Genomic DNA, 6563 nt, shown 5'->3' with positions numbered 1-6563 from the left:
TCTGTGTTCACAATGGCATCAGCTGCTAGAAATGATCCTCTTAATTGAAAAGAGAGGGTTGATTTCCTACTGATAAACCCAAGGAGAGAGAGTTACAAGATATTATTTTAGAAAGCAAGAGGAAAAGAGAACCCCAAAAGAAACAAATGGTTATGCAATAGATAATATATGTTAGTAAGAATATAAAAACTCTGCTTTACCTGGAAAAATCATCTCATTAGTTTCATGAGAAATTAGTTAAGTATGGGGACCAAATTTTCCTTTAGGTTTTCAGTTGTATAATCATAGTTCCCTTCAAGGAACTCTCCAGTCTCTAGGGGTGGAGTGATCCACTGTGAAATTCTGATTCGTTAGTTCCTTGGCAGGGTGAGATGCTTTTCCATTGTAAAATGCCCAGAGAGAGTGGAATGTGGCCATACCAGTGACCTTCAGGTTAATATTCCCAATGCCCACCCAGGAATCACTGTGTAGCCATTTATTTTAAACGCTGGAAAGGCGATTTTGGGCAGATACCTAGGAGGAATCATTTTGACATCCAAGCTCTTTAAAAAGTTTCTAAGGATGAAGTGCTAAATCAGAAATGAAGTATCTGTAATCTATGTTCCCGAGCAAAACAATTTTTCTTTATTTACCTGTTTAGATCATTCTTGGAAAATACTGAGTAATTTATATCTTTATTATTATCTGGCCTTAAAAGTCTGAAGAATTTGATGCTTGTGGTTTTGGATGTAAAGCATCATTGAAGAAAAAAAAATACTTTGAACTCTTATATCAACCTTCATAAACTGTAAAACTAGTAAACCTGGCACGAAATGGTGTTGCTGTGGGCCCTCCGGGATATAGATGGTCACAACCAGCATTACACAAATCCAATTAAACAGCTCTGATTTTAGAGGCAAGAGCAGCCAGAAAAATGGAAAGGTTGACGTATTTCTAGTTAATGACCTTTGTCCCCACTTCCTTCTTCTGACACCTCCTAGCCAAATTCTCCTCTCCTTGGCCCCTACCCACTCTCCTTCCAGGCTGAACAGCACATAGAAAAAAATCCTTCCTTCTCTGCCTCTCTATCTTGTCTTGCCCAAAACGACATACATAAAACATAAACGTCATTAGGCATCCTTCAGGGCCCTCAAACTGCTCCCCACTCCTGAAAGATTCAGATCATTACATTATAGAGGAGTTACTACTGAACTATCATTGAGTTTTTTGTTTTGTTTTGCTTTGTTTTGTTTTAGCCATGAAAATAGCCATAATCTCCTGCATTTGAAGGGGCAGCAGACACTGAAAACTGCAGGGACATATTCTCTTATGCCACACTCACGTCCAAGCGACCCTGTGTTCACAGTTTGGAAACTGTGATGTAAACTGTGTGGTAGACTTACCCTGTGTAGACCCAGCAGAAATCCCATCGTTCATTTGACAGTGATGACCACACATGCACTCCTGCCACTCATGCTCCTTGACTTAAAGCATCAGGCGCGACACTTGCATTATTACACTTAGCAGCTTTGTGAGGCAAAGACCCAGGGAAAGACATATTTGGGGCTTGAATCCTCCAGGATTGTTGCCTCCAACCTCTCCATTGCCAAATAGAAACAGCAGACTGGTGGCTGATTCTGCTGATTCAATGATATGCGTTTGCATATATACCATGTTTATTGTGCATTTCAACAAATGAAGGACCTTGAAAATGCAAAGAGAAAATGTGGTGCAGAGAATAAAGTTTGGTTTATGGATCCAAAGATAGGCTTTCCTTTAACAAGCATTATGTACAATACACAGAAATGTTGACAAAACCCCATCTTTCTAAAATCAATGACTCCTTTATAAATACTCATTAGAAAGAGCTCAATCACAATTTGCCAAGTTAAATAAACAAAAAATACATATTTCTGATGCTAGAAGGAAAAAAACTCCAAAATTTATTCTGTGGACAATTTTGAATAGTATTTTACAAAGGGTGATATCCCACAGTTTTTTTCCCTCAGCAAAATGTAATCATATATTTATCCCAGGAGGGAGGGTAGAGTAATGTGCAAGTATTTGTTCCCGTTGGTTCAATCGGCAGTTACTGGGATGAGGAATACAGAGAAACAAACAAAAACATCTGTTGCTTGAAAGCAAATAGTCAACACGGAGGTAAAGTTGCTAATGGAATGTAGAATATTATGTAAACTTCCTTGTAAATTCTGTACATAGCTCATTGAACTGTTCCCTGTTGCGTGGTGGTCCTCAGCTTTGGGAGGATGTTTGAAAAAATCTGAGCATTGTAAATACTATAAGCTTACAAGGCACTTGCTTTTATTCATGAAGTGAACTGACCAGTGATTTGGGCCCAAACCAGAATCATTTTTAGCTCTTGCTCTTTCTCTGCCATTTTCTGTGTGCAGTCGTGTAATTCTGCCAGATGTCTGTGATCACTGCCTCATGCCCCAACCCCACTGAAAGGGAACGGAGCTGCCAAGAAGGCTGCACACCTGTGGCGCTCGGGAACAGCACACCAGCGGAGACAGGAACCCCGTAGTGAGCTGCTCCTGGAACAGTGCCGTGAAAAGTAGACGTGTTCTTATCAGCCATTCATGCCTATTCATATACTCAGATACCGAATTATCCATGCTGTTGAAGGGGTCAGGAATGGAAGTGATGGTCAAAAGCCACAGGTAATCCAAAGCTTTATTTGCACCAATAGCTTTAGCTTCTATCTTCTTTCTTTCTACAAGGTTTCCCAAAAGTGTTGATAGGAACAGAAATGGACAGATGGGTTTGACCAGGGTAAACAGTCAAATGTGCAAATGATGGGAAGGAGAAAAGAAAGAGATAGCAAATGACATCAGTAACACCAACTGGGTGATTCATGCCTGAAAGATCCAGAAGTAACCATGTCACTGTTTTTGAAAGGGAAAAAGAAATATTGGTATAAACGGACTGGGTATTAAAACAAGTGCTTTTCAACCGGGGGCCCAGGATATGTTTCATATGTGCTAGTTATACTTAAAAGAGAATCTGGCCATTAAATGTTCTCAAATATATTTCTCCCAAGTCCTGGTATTCTTGAAAGAGTCTTCAGAATGGTGGCATCTTATGCCATAAGATGTGTTTCCATGCAAACTGGCAGTCCCAGAGAAGGCGATGGTGTCTCCAGAAATTCTGATATCCAAGCAAGCAGGGACATAGATTGGTTTCTTGGCAATATTTGAGAGTGAACCATGTCTTTCCTGGAGATAAGAACTTAGTAAGGCAGGGCTTTTGTTGCCAGCATTTTAAGTGCCAGAGAGTGCAGGGAGCCATCATTGTGAGACATTTGGGTTCCAAAATGTGCCAACTAGGGCCCACCACCAATTGAATAAGAAAAAAAAATGCCCTATTGGAACTAATCAGGTCAGTTTCTAGGTCCAGGACACATTGTGCTTTTACTTAAATTCTGCTTTTTCTACGTAACTGAAATCAACTAAACTGACAGAAAACTTAATCGTCAGAGGCTGCCATTTCACAAGCAAACATTTGAAAGGAAATCCTTTTCAATAGAAGAATTGCAAACCAGAAAATACTAAGTTCCTGGGAGGAGACGTGTAAAGAGCTTTGAGTTTGCTTTTACTTCTCCAAAGCAAGAATTTCCTTATTCAAACCGCAGAGGTCTAACCGTTGTGGGTTTTGTTTGGTTTTTCTTAATTTAAAAAGTTCTCGGTCCATCAAGGGACCGGAAACCATTCCTGATGGGCCGGTAGGTACTTTGCACGTCCTGAAGCAACCAGCACTCATCACCAAGGCTTCAGTAGGAATTCAGTGGAGGAAAAGGAGGTATCTTTCTGAACCAGTTAGGAAAGAAAACCATTCTCATGAACAGCTCTACCTATATTTTCTGTCCTGAAGACAGTGGGAAAATAAATCCATAAAAGAGAAGCCAAATAATATTATGCATCTGCCTTAGGCACACAGGGTCACAGATTCACTAGCTTAGAACAGCCCCATCTGGAAGCCAAAAGACGAAAAAGAGCAATCAGTGTTGATGTCTGGCCCCTGTTTCTCCCTGGGTTTCCTTTGCAAGAGAAACAGGAAGGGGGAACATTTTCCAATGTAATTTTTTTACAGGTGAAAATTATTAAAATATGGTATGTTTGTGCATTTTGCAAGCTTGGCAATAGATTACCTCTCTTGTGTTCTCTCCTTCCCAGCACCACATACTGTCCTGCCTCATGCCTTAACCCAACGAAATCAATTCATTTATTTTTCCTCTTTCTCATTTCTAAATCTCGTAAGTGGTCTTGCCCATGTATAGCTGAAAGCTTAAGCTTCTTTGGACTCATACTGTGTATCTTCAATTGAATCCACAAAAACAATAAATTCTACTAATTTCCCCAAAGTCCTACTCTTTTGCCTCTAAAAGACCTTTAGAGATAGCTTGTGTAATCACAGTAGCCTCCTCTGAACTGCTTTGGGTTTATTTTTCTTTTCTACTTTTCTGTCCCTTATATAAAGAGTATATATGTTTATCTAAACCTTCTCTCTCCCCGCCTAATTCAAAATGAAGTGGAAATAAAAAGCATTACCTCAAATCTAGGAAAATTACACTATCCACACCAAAGTTTGATGATAAGACCATCTCCTGACATTATAACTGTTACGTGGTGAACTCACACTGTATTGATTCTTTTTCATCAAACTCATTCATTCATATGTTTCTTCCGTCTTAACTGGACACCATTTAAAAACCTATTATTATTCCTCCCAGAATGGCTTATCATTGACATGGCACACCACTAGTTACAGACTCTCATTTAGGAACTTGACCCACTTCATCCTCTCTGGCTCTTACTCCTATTACAAATTTCCACTTCCATGTATTACTCTACCTATCCCTGCTCAACCTTCTAGTAGACATTAAACATAGTTAATAATTGGACAGGTCACAAGGCAAACTGTCCAAATTGCCCCTATAACATGTATAACATATAGAAAATCTTCTTCCTCCAAACAGCATTTCCATATATAGAGAAAAGAAAGTTCTCTAAATATATTCCAAGCAGTGGGCAGCCTAAACGTACACAGTTAACTATAAATGAGCTGCATGGTGGGAAGAAGGAAATTATAGTGGACAGAAGACACCTTGGAATTAGGCTCTCATGACCTGGCCTTTATGCTGTCACTGCCACTGCGCAGTTGTGTGACTTTGGACATAGCACCAGATGACCTCCAAGTTCCCTTCCAGAACGGAATTTCAAAGGGCATTTTAGAGATGTCCATTTGTATAGGAGGTTACCAGAAAGATACAGGAGTCCTGTGGTCTCTGTTAACATGGCCCCACAAATTTAGTAATATTCATTGTTGCATGACTTTGGGAGTAAGCCAACCGGTGTAAAGTGAACTGAATTCAAAACTTCTTTATATCCCTTTAAAAATATACATATAGAATGCACAATTAGATTTTCAGACAAGTAGCAAAGATTTATTTTATGATTATAGTAATGGTCTACATTGCAATATTTCCCTTTAAGAGCACTGGAGAGTCTCAGATAACATAAATCAGCATGGGCTCTAGTTTTATCTCTGGAAGATGTGGATGGCTTAGACCACCCTCTCTGACTCAGTCAGGAACGGCCATGAAATGCTCCCCCTGAGTAGAAAAGCCAACTTTTAGCAGCCTCCCAGCAGAAATGCTGTTGCAGTGCCCTTCAATGTTCCTTCCCATCCTAGACGCCATCACTGTCCTGTGTCTGGGAAGGGCAAGAGCAGACAGAGTTGAGCTCTCAGGCAAGAAGCAGCCTCCCATCTAGCTGGGAAAGATTCCAGGCCTTTAGAACCTCTGTTATCCACTCTCCTTGCCCCACTTCTCCCACCTCCCCCCATCCCTACTCAACTAGTTAAATCTGCCAAATGTTTTAGGCACAGCCATGATAAAACTGGAAGTTTACTTATTAAATGGCTGCCCAATGCCTGGGGGTAAAAAGAGAGGTGGAGAATGGTTTTTTGGTAGATATCCAACGATGACTGTCACACTTTGGTTTCAGGCATTGGAAAACACTTTCCTACACGATTTCATGATTTGACCTTCACCACAATGCTGTGAAGTTATGATGACAATACCACTATCTGGAAATAGAGGCTCCAATAAGTTAAATGATTTACCCAAGATCTGATAACTGGTTATTATGGTGTTAGTATTCGGTCCCACTTTTCCTTGGCTCCAAAGGCAAAGCTTTTTCCTTCCATGACACTTCCTGGATTTAATCTTTTTACCTTGATGATTCAGGTTTTGAGTAGTCCAAAGATGCATGTAGAGTAGCAGGCAAGAGAGTAATTTCCTCTCTAGACAGCTAGATACTACGGCCAGTGAACATTCTTAGTCTTGGCTTTTTTTTTTTTTTTTAACTTTTCTGCCATCCTTCACTCATCCCCCACACAAAAGTCTTTCATTATTCTCTTGAGGGAAGTGTAGAAGGAATAGCCTTTGCAACAACTAAATAAACTGAAGCATGCCCCAGTTCTTTTTAGAAAACATTATTGTTAGGGGCTTATGTGGCCCAGTTTACCTGAGATAGTGCCAGGGTGTAATTATCACTAGAGCC

This window comes from Vicugna pacos, chromosome 2 (genome assembly GCF_048564905.1).
Source record: "Vicugna pacos chromosome 2, VicPac4, whole genome shotgun sequence".
NCBI lineage: Eukaryota > Metazoa > Chordata > Mammalia > Artiodactyla > Camelidae > Vicugna > Vicugna pacos.
Note: the sequence above shows the minus strand (reverse complement) of the source record.